Below are 15,269 nucleotides of genomic sequence, written 5' to 3' on the forward strand. Positions count from 1 at the left end.
TTAAACGCTGAGATCTCTCTTGATGTCAATGGATGACAACTTCTCCTGAATCTGTTGATTGACGACACCTCAGAGTTTCCTATGTGTCAGCCGGTTTTAACCCTTTCTAGCTGGGATGACCCCAAAATATTTGCTCCAATCAGCATGGTCTTAGCGTGGGTGTAAACTGCATTCTTTGCCTATGACAATCTGTCTATTGTCCCTGTAGTCATGTGATTTAGCACCTTTTCATGAAGTGTGGATCAAACTTTGGTCAACAGCAGGCACAGAAGACACCACATAAAAAACAACAAGGCAACATCTCCATCACTGGCAAAGTACTGGTGCAGGTATTAAATTGTCTGATGGGGGTGTTTTGGCCTGTGGATTGGTTGTGTTAAATTCCTAATTGTTGTAGGGTTTGTTTCTTTTCCTTTTTTTGGCTTATGATCCCAGTCATGGTGAGAGTGATGCAACTTGTAGCACAGGGGACTCTCTGACCATGATCAAGTTCACAAGGGTTTGTGATGCTTTAAATGGGGAAATTGTTCCTAGTAGTTTCTTTTTTCTTGTAGTCTTTGACCTACTAGGAAAAGAGAAAGGCAAGTAACAGAGAGAAGAATGGAACGACAGTGACTGCAGCCACTGACAAAAGAAAGAAAGAAAGAAAGAACAAACAAAATTTCAAAAGAATAAAATTCTAATAAATATACAGTTTGCCTATTATGAAGCCAGGATACTATATATATATATATATATATACATATATATATATATATATATATATATATATATATATATGGTTAGTTTATCTTTTGCACCAGTTTACAGGAAGTGATTAGAATCTTGTATTGCTTCAAGAAGGTGGGAGGTGTATTTGGGTGTGTCAGGACAGTATGTATGTCGTTGAGGCCACAGCCTAGGGAATCTTTTGCAGAGGAGTCTTTGTATTTGCACAGGACTCAACGAAGTTCCCAGCAGTCATCATCATTGTGTAGTCTTTTAAGGTTTGCTGGACTTGGGCATCAAACCCAGAATAAGGCTGGCAGAAACCAGCATGTGGTTGAGGGTTTGGCCAGGCCACATGTTAAGGCGTATGCTGACGCTTTTCTTGTTGGCCAGTACCGTGACTTCTTGCTCATTGGTCATCACACACGCTTCTGGTATGGTTTGGCCTGACTGGATTCTTGGGATCAATTGGGATGATCTAGGGTTGGTGCAATGGTGGGGCCCACACAACTTCATTTACTGTGTCCACGCAAGCATTTAGTCTCAACAGAATGTCTGGTCCAATGTAGACATCATGGGGTAGGTCTGGGATAATGAGAAAGTAATGGTTCAGGCATCTGTTGTTCCATTGCACGTCCAGGGCACAGATGTCCTTGGAGGTCACCATGGTTTACGAGCCAGGCCTCAACGGGAATCAACTGTGTTTGAATACGTGAGGTAGCTCTGATGTGTTCTGTAGTAGGAGGTCGAAGAGCTTATGGCTAGTAACTGAGTTGTCTGCGAAAGGGCCAATACCACATCAGTCACTGTTGTACCTTGGATATTTATCTCTTTGGTCACTCATGGGCAGTATGAGTTCAGACCTGTTGTCATTTGTAGGGCACACAGGAGTGATGTTTGGGTCCCATGTGAGGGCATCTGGTCCTGTTCCTGTCCTGAACCTGAGTTTGCATCATAGCTTGGCAAACTGTGGATGCTATCTGCCACTTGACATTGCACTTTATGGGCTGACAGGGCAGAGGATCTCGGACTTGGGCCCATACTTTTAGTTGCTTGAAGTCTATCAAGGGCTCAGAGTGGTCCAGCAGGTCTTTCCCAATGAGAAGGGGGAACATCTCCAGGGGTAAAATGTACACTGTGTGCACCAGTCTCATTGGGCTGGCAGACATGTGTATTGGAGCTACCCATTCCAGTTGCAGCCTGATTTGGGAGTATGACTGGATGTTCATTGTACATCTTTGTAGTCGCAGGGTCCTGCTGGTTCTCTTGGCACTTTCATGGACTTCCTTGAAGAGCTGGTTCGACATCATGGTGATGTCAGCTCCACTGTCTAGCAGGGCCTCCAGTATTAGTTGATGCTCTAAGAGTGATGGACAGGTAAAATTTTCTAGCTACCCCTTTCTTGATCAAGTCACCTAGTAGCTGGGGAACTGGGGTCTGGATTGTGACTGATAGGGCATCATAGTTCACCCGTTGCTGTTTGGAGGAACGATAAAGATCAAGATGGGACTCTCTGGTATTTGTATGGTTTCATCAGGTCCAGGTCGTCAGGTGCCATGTCAGATTCTGGTCCTTGTGATGTTCCAGTTGGATCCGGTGAGGCAGCTGCTGTCACACTGCTAACGCTCAGGGCTGGTAGAGAGCAGGTGGTGGTAGTATCCAGCGGGAGAGTATACCAGGTGATCTTCGGCCTCCAGTTCAACTTCTAGTCATAAGGAGTCAGATTTCTCCTTCTGATCCTGGGAATATGCATTTTTCTTAAAGAACTCCTTTAGCAACTGCAGCAGTTTTTCTGAGTCAGCCGATGTTGGAGTGTCTCGTTCTTGTGTGGGCTCAGTTCGAGGCCAATCTGAGTTGTGCTGGAGAGGGTTTCATTGTCAACTTCCCACTCCTGGGTGCATTTGTCAATTGCTCTTAGATGTCCTGTTGGACTTCCCAGGAGCTTTCCAACAGCTTCTGAAGGTGCGTGGATGGTTCCACAAATTCCCCAGGGGTTTGCTTGATGCTTGGGCTTGGCGCTGGCCTGGTCATCCGTTCCTTATCAGCAGCAGATTCTCTTCATTCTTTGTAACGGAACTTGGCGTGGTCATTGTACTGGGTGCCTTCCAGTGCCAGCCCTTGATCTTGGTTTTCAAGGCTGGCCAGCCTGGACAGCTTGTTGAAATTTTTGAGGGTCATTCCGTATGCAGCTGCAGGGTCTGGTTGGATGGGTCCCCTTCTATTGTCGGCAGGCAAGGGGTTCTTCAAAGGGGGCTGGTGAGGTTCTGGGTTGTGCTCCCTTGTCTCTTAGGTCCTGTGCCAGGCCTTGGACGGGGATCTCTGCTCTGTTAGGCAGTGGTGATGCCGGCAGGCATCCCATATTTCTCATCCCATACTTCTTGTTTCACCTCGTAAGCGTGGTCTAGTTTGTCATCTAGCTGTTGAGTCAGATTTTCAACTTCAGTTCTGGACTTTTCCAGATGGCCTTCCAGGGTTTTGATTTTAACTTTTTTTTTCTGTGAAGTCAGCCTTGGCTTTCTCTAGTAGCTGTTCAGCATACTGGGGTCTGTTTACCAAGTCCTTCTGGGTGGCCTTTTCCTCTTTGTTTCTCATGCTCAACAACAGCCAGGGCTTCGTACAGTTTCTCAATTTGATACTTTGTTTCTTGCTCCATCCTGTTGATTGAGTCAGTCCTGAGCTTTCTCTTCCAGCTTGTCTATGCATCTTTGGGCACAGGCCATCTCCTCTTGAAATGGGTGATGTCTTTGTTGTTTAGTTTCAGCTGGGTTGTGAGAGCATGGCTTAGTGAGATGTTTTTGACTAGCTCCTTGTGGCCGAACTTTTGGCTTGGATCATGTGTCAGCAGTCATCTTAGAATTACAATTATTATTAATAGTAGCAATAATTTGAAGGTCTTGGGCACAAAGCAGTCTATCACACCATTCAGCCACACCTCTAAATTTTCCGCTTGGGCAATGGGTCTGTGGCACAAGGCACATTGGTACACTGGGGGAGAGAGACTGAAACAGATCCATGCAGGGGTTAGGAACCTATGTGTGGTGGAACAGCTAAGTGTTTCAGTGATTGCAACCCACTAGTGAAGTCTCTTCTCCTGCAGTCAGGTCTAACCAGCAGAACAAAATAAAACAGAGAAACAGAAAAGAAGAGAGAGAGTGTTTTTTGATGAAAGAAGAACCTTCTTGTTCACTAGGACAAGACAAAATGGAAGATGACAGTTCTTTTTTCTTAAGGTGAGGAAATACTATTATTATAGGCTTATTTCTCTGGGGAGAAAAGATGCAGAAATAATAACAATAGTTCTAACTTTCCATTTAATTCTGGAGGATTGACACCATACACCTGTTATGTGACACCATTGGGCCACTTATCCTGAATGCTTTTGAAGGAAATTCAAAAGGGGTGAGGTTGTTCACACTTCTATAGGCTTTGGCCTTATATGGGCAGAATGCCAAATTTGGGTGGAGTTAATGAATGTAGGGAATGCAGTGTGGAATGAGTGTAGGGTGAATATAGAGGAGTTTGATTAAGGTTTAATTTTTAAGAAAAATTTTCTTTTCTTTTAGAGCTTGTTGATGGTTCCAACATGCTTGATCTCTGGATGGGAAAATATGGGGTAGCCGAAAGCAGAAGAAGGCAGAAGTAGTAAAAGTATGGTGAAAGGAATCAGACTGGCTCAGCTGGAAGGTGGCGCGAGTCTAGGTCTAGTCCCTGCCATGTGAGACTCATCTACAATTAACACATGATCATGTACAAAAAATAAACTGTCCCTGGTCTCTTTCAAAACTTACAAATGAGGGATAGCTGTGTCTCCTATTGCAGGGCCTTTGGCGGGTGTTTCCTATCCAACTGGAACTTGCCAAGCAAGGACACCCCTCCTCTGGCCACCCTCCATTCACACTACTGTTGAGGACCCTGACCCACAATGTAGTGCTCTCAGCAGTATCCAACACCACAAGACTTTTAGCACAAAAGACTTTGACCACACTCAAAATGGAGCAGGCAGCACCCCCTTCTCAGAGATCTACAGGTGGTACTGATACAATGGACAGTGGCAAGCATTCCACCTCCCAGCAGGCGTCATGGGTGACTCGGACCCTGGTGGGCCAAGCTGCGAAGAACAGTTAAAGGAGTAAAGAGGAAGCAGCAAGTAGAAAGAAGAGTGAGTGAGACAGGGGAGTGAGAGAGAAGTATGAGAGTTAATCACTTCAACATAGGTTAAAACACCAGGTGTATTCAATGGTTACAAGCCACATGAGGCTAATGCTATTATCATAAACCCAAATGTAAAAACTACTGCTTCGAATTAGCTTAGCAACACCGGAGAGTTTGTTTATAATATGGCATCAGCAGACTATGCATGAGCAGTTCAGAGGTGCCCCTGAAGAGTCTCCTAGGACTTCTATGCCCGATCGTAGTTATGGCAACCAGGGTAAACAATAGATCAGAGCACTTTGCATGAATTGTTGGTGCACTTCAACACTGCACAAATAACAAATAGCACTTATAGCCCGTTTAAAGGTGTGGCTCTTAACAGTATCAATTTGAGACAAAACTTTATCGAAGTTAATGACAGTTCACTGTGATCTCAGTGGATCTAAAATTCCATGCCAGCTTCTCATGAGCCATAGATCTCAAAATCTACTTAGTGAGTAGACACAACAGGGCAAGCATAAGTTAGCTACTCTATTGGTTAACACTTCAGGAGTAAAATAGCTATTTGAATGGCATTGGAACATGCAATGGCATCAACTTAGCTATAGCACAAGGCCTTTTAGGAAGAAATTGAGGAACACACACAACTCTATCCCTACCACAGTGTGAGGAGATTTCTTTGTCTTGATAGGGGTGACTTTAATTACTGCAGTTTTAACTTCCTCACTTTTGCTCTATTCAAACAACAAGCTGGTACAAATTACATGTGTACACGTTAACACATTAGACTCATCTTTTCTATCTATGATCTTTTCTATCTCTGATCCAGAATAATTTAGATTAAACTGCCCACATCCTTCACCAAAATATGTAGGGGAAGCTAGCACATCAAAAAAAGCTAGCACATCTAGCTACATATTTCAACAGTTGATCAACTAATCATCCACCAATAAGTTGAACTTAATATATCTTATTAAGTCTGGGAGGGATACTATCCCATTGGCCACCAACAGTAATATGCTGTCATTAAATACAAATTATGAGCACAGTAATAAGATCAGGCAGTTTAAGGCAGTAAATTGTACTGTAAGCACAGATACACAAGACACTTCTGTTCAAAATCGATGAGACTTTATTTAACTACTATAACACACATATCTAATCTAACACAAACACATGCGCACATAGACACACACACAAACATTACCAAGAATGGTTCTGACAGGGAATGAGTGGCTCCCTAGTTTCAGCACTGTATGCTGTTCTTAGACCATGTCATGAATGAACCATCAACAAATAATTTAACCTTCGTTTGTTCTAGAAGGGCTCTATTAAATGCACCAGCTTCAACTAGAATCTGGAGGTACTGTACTTGCATTTGAGTCGCTTTAAATGTGGATTCCCTCTTTGCGTTGTTGTCTGGAGGGGTTTCCCAGCGATTCATTGGTGGTCTGGCCGGCTTTTGAGTGACGTCTCAGGAGACCAATCAGTATGATGAATGGAGAGGCTCAGAGCAAGCAGAGGAGAGAGAGAACACTTTGTGGTCTTCAGTGCTGAGATCTCTCTTGATGTCAATGGATGACAAAGTTTCCTGAAACTGTTGACAGGAAAGGGCAAAGAGCTGACCCTGAGCTCATCGTGTTCGTAGCAGAAGAAGACCTGCATCCTGTTCTGGGAATTACAATCATCAAACCCAGAGACAATGTTACTGCAAGAACTGCTCACTCACGCACACACACACACACACACACACACAAACACACACACACAGGAAAATAAACCACAGGAACCATGAGACAATGAAAACTCAATCCCAGACCCTGAGGAGACAAGTTAATTGCGGCCTGTTTGCACCTGGCTGACTTCACGAGGAACTGTGAATTACAGGGTAAACATTAGAACACCCCTGACCAGAGAATGAACTCTATCATCCAAGAAGATTCTTGATCTAAGCTGTTGACCAAAACCAGATGGCTGGCCTACAGGATAAGACTCAAGGACCCTCAACCATAAATCTAATAACCTAAGGCCAAAAGGGGGGACACTCACTCAGCAGGCCCCAAGAAAGAACCAACAGGGAGTCATCATGGAATGAGACCTTTGTTCTGGGAACACAAAGATCCCAATGCTCTCACCACCACATCACACATTCCACAGAGCCCAGATTTAAGTTACGCTATGTTGCCTCAATTTACCCTACATCTCCTGGAAAGACAAGGACCTTTAAAATTAATATACCATGATTTGAAAAGTGCTTCCTTTTGTAATGTTGTGCCTACAGTTATTCCTAATGTTACTCCTACAGCATGTATCATGCCTATAGCCACTAATTGCCTCTAAGCATTAACAGTTATCAGAATGTTAATAAGTGTATCAACAAGTATGTGATATGTGTGTGTTTCCTGAAGGATTATATGAAAGATGAGAATAAGGAAATTAGAATGTCATTTTATGCATGCATTAACAGTCAGGATTAAAAGTTGGATCCAAGCTATAAAAAAAACAGGAAGAAAAGGCACGAAATTATGTGATCATAAAGACAATGGACAGAGTAAAGTATGGAGCGGAGAGCGTCGCTCCTAGCTATCCTAGTAGCTATCCGACGCCCTGTTCTGACTGAGGAATATTAGTAATTGTTGAACTGCAGAATTGTTGCACATTGTCTGAGCCTTACTGTGTTTTTGAATGGGAGTTTTAAAACTTGATCAAGTAAAGTTAGAATAAGTTTACGTACCTAACAGCGAAGAAACCCTGTTTCGATAGTGTGTCCAGAGAAGCTGACATGGAATTTTAAGTTCCTCTGAGATCACAGTAAACTGTATTAATTGCAGTATACCTGTAACTAAGCTTTATCTCACTGTAGCCAAATTGAGATTGTGAAGTGCCAGCTGTGCAGTGCTTAAGTGAGTCAAAACTTCATGCAATGTGCTGAGAATTGTGTGTATTAAACAGCCTGTCTTGGGACTATTGTTTACTCTGGTTGCCATAGCGAAACTTGGAACCAGAAATCCAAGGACACTCTTCTGGGTCAAGTCTGAACCACGCATACGTAGTCAGCCACCACCATATTGTAAACAACCTCTCCAGTGTAGCTATGCTAAATCGAAATGGCAGTGTTTACATGTAGGCTATGATAATACCACTAGCATGAAAGGTTAGAGGTTAGCAATTAGCATCCTGTAGCTCATAACCACTGACTATAGCGTGTGTTGTGAGCAACATGGAAGTGATTAATTCTCGTACTTCTCCCTCACTCTGTCTCATTTACTTTTTTTGTTGTTTACTGCCTCCTCTGTACTCCTCTAACCAAATACAGATGAATAAGCAGTTATGGTGTTAAAGTTAAACTTAAGAAAGAGACTAAAGTTAACTAAAAACACCACCCTTCACCACAAAGTTAAAGTCACATGATCATTATTTTATTACACTATGATATTTATTGCTAAGATATCGGACCCTAACTCCTTGGCCTTGAAGCGATTGTTTCTTCCCCTTGTGAGTTCTTGGCAGTCTGGCCCATCTGGCTCCAAGTCACCCACGACACTACCCAGCGTATCAGCACCACTCGCAGACATCAGCAATTGGACAGACAATTTGTTGGTTCAGCATACCACCCCTGAGCAGGGGGTGCTGACACTCCATTTTGAGTGCTGTCCCTTTGTGCTAAAAGTCTTGTTGTGTTGGATATCGCTGAGCGCAAGACATAGTGGGTCTGGGTCCTCACCAGCAGTGTGAATGGTGGGTGGCCGGAGGAGGGGTGTCCTCGCCCGACAAGTTCCACTTGGATAGGAACTACTCACCAAAGGCCCACAATAGGAAACATGGCTACCCCTCAAAAGTTTCAAGCATTGTGTATGATCGTGTGGGTTCACAGGATTCACACCACATGTCAGTGAACTAATCTGATTCGATCCACTATACTCTAACTGCTCCTGCCCTTTCTGCCTTCAACTACCCATCTTTTCCATCCAGAGATCCAGCCTGTGTGAACTATCAACAAACCCTAAAAGAACCTAAAATCATTCCAAAGATTCCTGTAGAAATCGCAGCAATTTTAAACTTTCAGTCAATTCTCTTAAACGTTAAAAGGGAAAAGTAGAAATAAGTTTTTGTCTGCATCTCTTCACCCCTGAGGAATAAGCCTCTCATAATAGTATTTCCTCATCCTGAAAGAAAAAAAAACTGTCTTATTCCACATCCTGCTGAATCCTAGTAAACAGGAAGATTCTACTTCATCGGATAAAGGGGGGGGTTCTCTCCAGAGCCAATTGCAACTCGACAATCACATAAGAGGTGTGATGACCTAATCGCCCAGCTAAAGCTAAGCGAACATCACTCCAACCTTCACCTTGAGCTGACCCAGCAACTGTTGTATAAAGCCAAATTGGAGTTCAAAGACAAGAACGCCCAAATCAGGGCCTTGGAAAGCCACCTGGGAGAAGCCTGGGAGAAGCCACCTGGGAGAAGCCTGAAATGAGGTTGGGAGTCTGAGTCAACAGCAGGAATGTGCCAGAGAGGAGCGCAATGATACAAGACACAGGGGGTGAGGGAGCACAAACCAGAACCTCACCAGCCCCCTCTGAAGAACCCATGACTGCAAACAGGAAACCAGGATCCACCCACACAGACCCTAAAGCTGTACATGGCCTGACCTTGAGACCTGGATAAACTGGCCAGGAATATTAATCAATTCATATCAGGTGCCCCAGGAGGCTAGAAATGAGGCCAGATACTACAGACAGAGACAGACGCTATCTGTTCCTAACCACGTCCAGCCTGGAAGTGTGATGCTTTCTCGACTGACAGCCTATCCACATAAGGATGGACTATCAGCTACTTCAAGAGGCCCTACTCAAAGAATTCGCAGACCCAGTGTCAGAGCAAGGACTAATAGCTGCCCTTGACATCAAACAGAACCAAAACAAAGCTCCCCAGGCCTACTATAACCGATTCAGGAGAGCCTACTTTGGGGCCTGGAACGAACCAGGAATGGAAGAAGATGTGAACTTCAAGACTCTCTTCCTACGGAGCCTGCACTCTGGAGTAATTTGCAACCTGGGGGGTCATGGCCTGCCCTCACACTATGACGGCCCAAAAATATGCGTGACCTAGCACACAAGGCCTATGGCAAACAGAAGGTGGCCTCAGAGAAAGAGGCCAAATCACCAACAGTCCTCAACCCAAGAGCAAGGACTGGCACTGGAAGGTATCCAGCACAATGACCGCACCAGGTTCCATTACAAAGAGCGAAGAGTGACTTCAAACTCACCTTACCTGTCATAGGCCCCATACCAGAACAGCTGCTGCCAGAAGGAAGTTCAGATGACACAGTGTTCACAGCACCATGCAAAACCATTGCCATCACTTCCATTCTGCCAGAAACCAAAGAAAGTTTTTGCAGGACAGAACTGACAAACGACGCACACCTTGCAGTGTACACCATCTCCACTCAGCCTGCAGAGTCGTGACACGAACAGGGATCTTCCTCAAGCACAAACACGATAGATGCCCCAGTGGTAGAAAAACCTTACCCTGGGTTTCGATGGCCAAGTCCAGCAAATCTTAAAAGATGCGCTACGCCAGCAAGATTGCTTCCACCTAAGTGAAAATACTCAGACTGCGAAAAAGCCTTGCTCTGCACAGTATGGGCCATCCAACGCTTCTACAACTACATTGGGGCACAGAAAGTCATCATTGAGACCTGCCACCAATCTGTTACATTCCTCAACAGCCAACACATCCGGGCCGGTATGGTCACCAACGCACGCATAGCTACATGGCTGATGACCCTCCATCCGGGACATCAGAATCTGTGGAACCCCCACAACCGGAGCAAACAAACCACAAGTAATTTGAGGAGAATGTTTGCCAAAACATGCCCACAGCTTACGTTGATGGTCGCACATACAATCACCCAGGCAACATGAAGGCGAGGACGGGCATTGTTTGGCTCAACGATGAACCCTGCCCACCATGACACTTCAAATTGGGCCCCCACTCATCGCAATATGCAGAGATAGCGGCTATCCTCATCACTCTCCAAATTGCTGCAGCCCATAACATCAAAGAACTCCTCATTTGTATTGACTCAAATTATGCCCAACTTAGCTTCACATGCCACTGACCAGGATGGAAGCAAAATAGGTTCAAGACATCTAACAACAAACCAGTCAAACACCAAGATCTATTCCAAATGTGCGATGCCATCATCACAGAAAATGACAAGCTCATAAATTGGAAGAAGGTCTGTGGCCACTCATGACAACCAGGGCAAGACAAGGAATATAATGACAAAACTGACATCCTCGCCAAATCAGGCGCATTGCATGGCAATCATTGGACATTTCAGCCCCTCCGGCCCGACCCAGTTGTCTCCGCTGTCAACCGCTGCCAGCATGCTGCCGCAGTGCAGGCCCCTGCCACCAACCTCATCAGCCTACAACCTCTCGTCTTTACTGAAGATCTCCTTGCCCTACAAGCCTCCGATCCTGCACTCAAAGTCCTAACGGTTCACCTTTCCAACCCTCAAACTAACCGCATTACTGACTCAGACCTTACGCACTCTGCCGACCTCCAACAGCTCCACAAAGTAAAGCACATGCTTCATCTCAAAGACGGCGTTCTCTTGCATGCCCCTGAGGATCTCACTGAGCCTATACTTGTAGTTCCTCAGTGCCAAAGGGGGGTTATGCTCATGTACGCCCATGACACACCCTATGCTGGACACCACAGTATCAAAGCCACCTATGAAACACTAAGACAAGTAGTGTGTTGGCCTGGCATGCAACAAGATGTGGTGGAATATGTCAAAGGATGTTTGGTATTCTGCAGTTCCAGGCTGTAAATCCAAATCATAGAGCCCCATTACAATGCAAAGGAATGACATTCCCATGGTCAGACCTTCAAATAGACTGGGCTGGACCAGTGCTGAGGTCCACAAGAGGTAACAAATACTTCCTCACTGTTGTCTGCGCATTCACCAAATGGGTGGAATGCCTCCTGGCACGCAATGACACGGCCCAAACCACGGCCAGTCTGTTGATGAACCTTTTGACGATGAATCTTTTCACGATTCAGACTACCCCTCAAGGTGAATTCAAACCAAGGCGCACACTTCATGGCCGACATCATTCAAGAGGTCCGGAAGCTCTTGGGCATACACGCAAAATTACATATCAGCCACCACCCCATCTCCTCTTGCCAAGTGGAATGTACCAACAGAACTGAAAAAGGAGATGTCTGTGAACCAAAGAGATTGAGACTAAACTCCCCTCTGGTACTATAGCTTTGCTCAGCCCTGCCAAACAGCTCCCCATTGTTTGTCCAAGAAGTTCCTGCCTCACTGGACTGGATCCCGTGAGCTTGTAGATAAGCTCTCACCCATCGCCTACAGGATCAAGGTCAGCTGAGGACGGCAGGAGCCAATCCTCAAATGGGTCCATCGCAACCAGATCAAGAGGCACTGGAGTCCCCATAAACCACAAAGGGAAGGAGCCAGAACAGGCTGACACAGCTCAGACAGTCATCCCTACACTACACTGACACATCATTAGAGCAACTAGCATAGGGAAACCTTCAACAGCCTGACTGCATAATAGGCAAAGAATTTCTTTTGAAGTTTTGGTTTGTTCTCCTCTTCGTCTCTCTCCCATAAGGCCCGGCTCCACCATCATTTGGTCCTGGTCTGCTGCCGACACTGCCCTTTACATTTCAACCACAATTGGTTATATAATGACACTTAGTTGTGCCTTCCTCTTATACAAGAGGGTTAACAAGGTGCAAGAGTCCCTAGTCAAATGTGCCACAGTCTGCCCAAGAGTGTTCAGGAGGGATCAGGGAAGAAATGACCTAGAGCCTGAAAACGGGCCCAATCTCACAGAAATTATACTCTTATCCGTATGTAAACCTCCTGAAGAGCTGGAAGAGAGGCTTGCTCCATCCACTCCACACATCAACCTGGTATTACAGTACCTCCATGAATAGTGCACCTTCTCAAAATGTTGAAAGAAACAAGTTGTTTCCCCACAGACAGCTTTAGGACTTTAGAACTTTTAAACACTGACTAACTGAGTGAGTGGATGGGTGGATGATGGCTATCTCTATAAGTGATTGGGAACTAGTAATCTGGCTTTGTGTAAGGTGACATGAGCAACCCCACCCCCACCCTCACCCCCACCCCCACCCTCATATCTTTTATAGCTCCCACAGAAGAAAAAGAGCAGAGTGCCATCTGGTACTTAAACAAAAAAAAAAAAGGGGACATATTATTTGTAACTGTTTCAGCTGTACTTAGTGAGAAAATAACAGGTTTTAATACCAACTACAGCCCATTGCTTAAATACTGACTAACTGAGTAAGTGGATGGGCAGATGATGGCTATCTCTATAAGTGATTGGGAACTAGTAATCTGGCTCAGGGTAAGGTGACTTGAGAAGCCCCACCCCCACCCTACCATTCTGGCTACCATTCTGGAGTCACCGCTTTACCGTGGGGTGTTCTTCAGGCCAGAGGAAAACATGGGTTCTTGCTTCTCAGCCTTTTGGCTATGGTGAAGTGTAGGCAAGGCTTCCAGCTGGTGAGAGGAGTAAGCCTTGGCCTAGTAGCAATTATGGAAAATGCTTGGTAGTTTAGTGACTTGTTTATTTAAGACAAAAAAAAGCTTTTCTTGTTTGAGAACTCTATGTGAAATGGATTTTTAAAGCTGGAAGAGGGGCTTGCTCCATCTACTCCACACATCAACTTGGTATTACAGTACCTCCATGAATAGTGCATCTTCTCAAAATGTTGAAAGAAACAAGTTGTTTTTTTTCCTCTTCTTTCACAAAGACCACAACCATAAGAGTGGCTAGAAAGAAGTAAGCGAAGCAACTCCAATGCCACAGACAGCTTTAGGATGGCTTAAACACTGACTAACTGACTGAGTGAGTGGATGGGTGGATGATGGCTATCTCTATAAGTGATTGGGAACTAGTAATCTGGCTTTGTGTAAGGTGACTTGAGCAACCCCATCCCCACCCCCACCCTCACCCTCACCCTCACCCTCACCCTCATCTTCTGATATCTTTTATAGCTCCCACACAAGAAAAAGAGCAGAGTGCCATCTGGTACTTAAGAAAAAAGGGGGCGGACATATTATTTGTAACTGTTGGAGCTGTGCTTAGTAAGAGAATAACAGGTTTTAATACCAACTACAGCCCATTGCTTAAACACTGACTAACTGAGTGAGTGGATGGGTGGATGGTGGCTATCTCTATAAGTGATTGGGAACTAGTAATCTGGCTCACGGTAAGGTGACTTGAGCAGCCCCATTGCTAAATCTAATCTAATCCTACACCTATAGCTACTGCTCTGCCTGTTTCCAATAGCTATCAAGGTGACAAAAGAGATTGCCCAGTATCTGTTTGGGGTGGAGTCTGGCTACCATTCTGGAGTCACCGCTTTACCGTGGGGTGTTCTTCAGGCCAGAGGAAAACATGGGTTATTGCTTCTCAGCCTTTTGGCTATGGTGAAGTGTAGGCAAGGCTTCTAGCTGGAGAGAGGAGTAAGCCTTGGCCTAGTTGCAGTTATGGAAACTGCTTGGTAGTTTAGCGGTTGTTTCTATAAAAAAACAAAAAGCTTTTCTTGTTTATTCAGTATCTGATGCTTTCTCTGTTTGAGGACTCTATGTGAAATGGATTTTTAGAGCTGGGAGAGGGGCTTGCTCCATCTACTCCACACATCAACCTGGTATTACAGTACCTCCATGAATAGTGCACCTTTTCAAAATGTTGAAAGAAACAAGTTGTTTTTTTTCCTCTTCTTTCACAAAGACCACAACCATAAGAGTGGCTAGAAAGAAGTAAGCAAAGCAACTCCAACCCCACAGACAGCTTTAGGATGGCTTAAACACTGACTAACTGACTGAGTGAGTGGATGGGTGGATGATGGCTATCTCTATAAGTGATTGGGAACTAGTAATCTGGCTCAGGGTAAGGTGACGTGAGCAGCCCCACTCCCAGCCCCACTCCCACCCTTATAGGTTAGGGGGGTTTGGGCTAGGGTTAGGGTTAGGGTTAGGAGCAACCCCACCCCCAGCCTGATATCTCTTATAGGTCCCACAGAAGAAAAAAGAGCACAGTGCTATATGGTACTTAAAAAAAAAAAAAAAAAAAAGGAACAGATATAATTTGTAAATATTTCAGCTGTGCTTAGTGCGAAAGGAGGGAGAATAACAGGTTTTAATACAAACTCTGGTCCATTGCTAAATCTAATCAAATCCTACACCTATAGCTACTGCTCTGCCTGTTTCCAATAGCTATCAAGGTGACAAAAGAGATTGCCCAGTATCTGTTTGGGGTGGAGTCTGGCTACCATTCTGGAGTCACCGCTTTACCGTGGGGTGTTCTTCAGGCCAGAGGAAAACATGGGTT

General features: G+C 44.8%; 2 pseudogenes; both read left to right on the top strand.

Moving 5' to 3' along the window:
* The first annotated feature begins 13,383 nt into the window (after positions 1-13,383).
* On the top strand, positions 13,384-13,637 carry LOC113534849 (uncharacterized; annotated as a pseudogene).
* A 703-nt stretch (positions 13,638-14,340) lies between these two features.
* On the top strand, positions 14,341-14,620 carry LOC117597619 (uncharacterized; annotated as a pseudogene).
* Positions 14,621-15,269: the final 649 nt, after the last annotated feature.

The sequence above is a fragment of the Pangasianodon hypophthalmus genome, chromosome 6 (genome assembly GCF_027358585.1).
Source record: "Pangasianodon hypophthalmus isolate fPanHyp1 chromosome 6, fPanHyp1.pri, whole genome shotgun sequence".
Taxonomy (NCBI): domain Eukaryota; kingdom Metazoa; phylum Chordata; class Actinopteri; order Siluriformes; family Pangasiidae; genus Pangasianodon; species Pangasianodon hypophthalmus.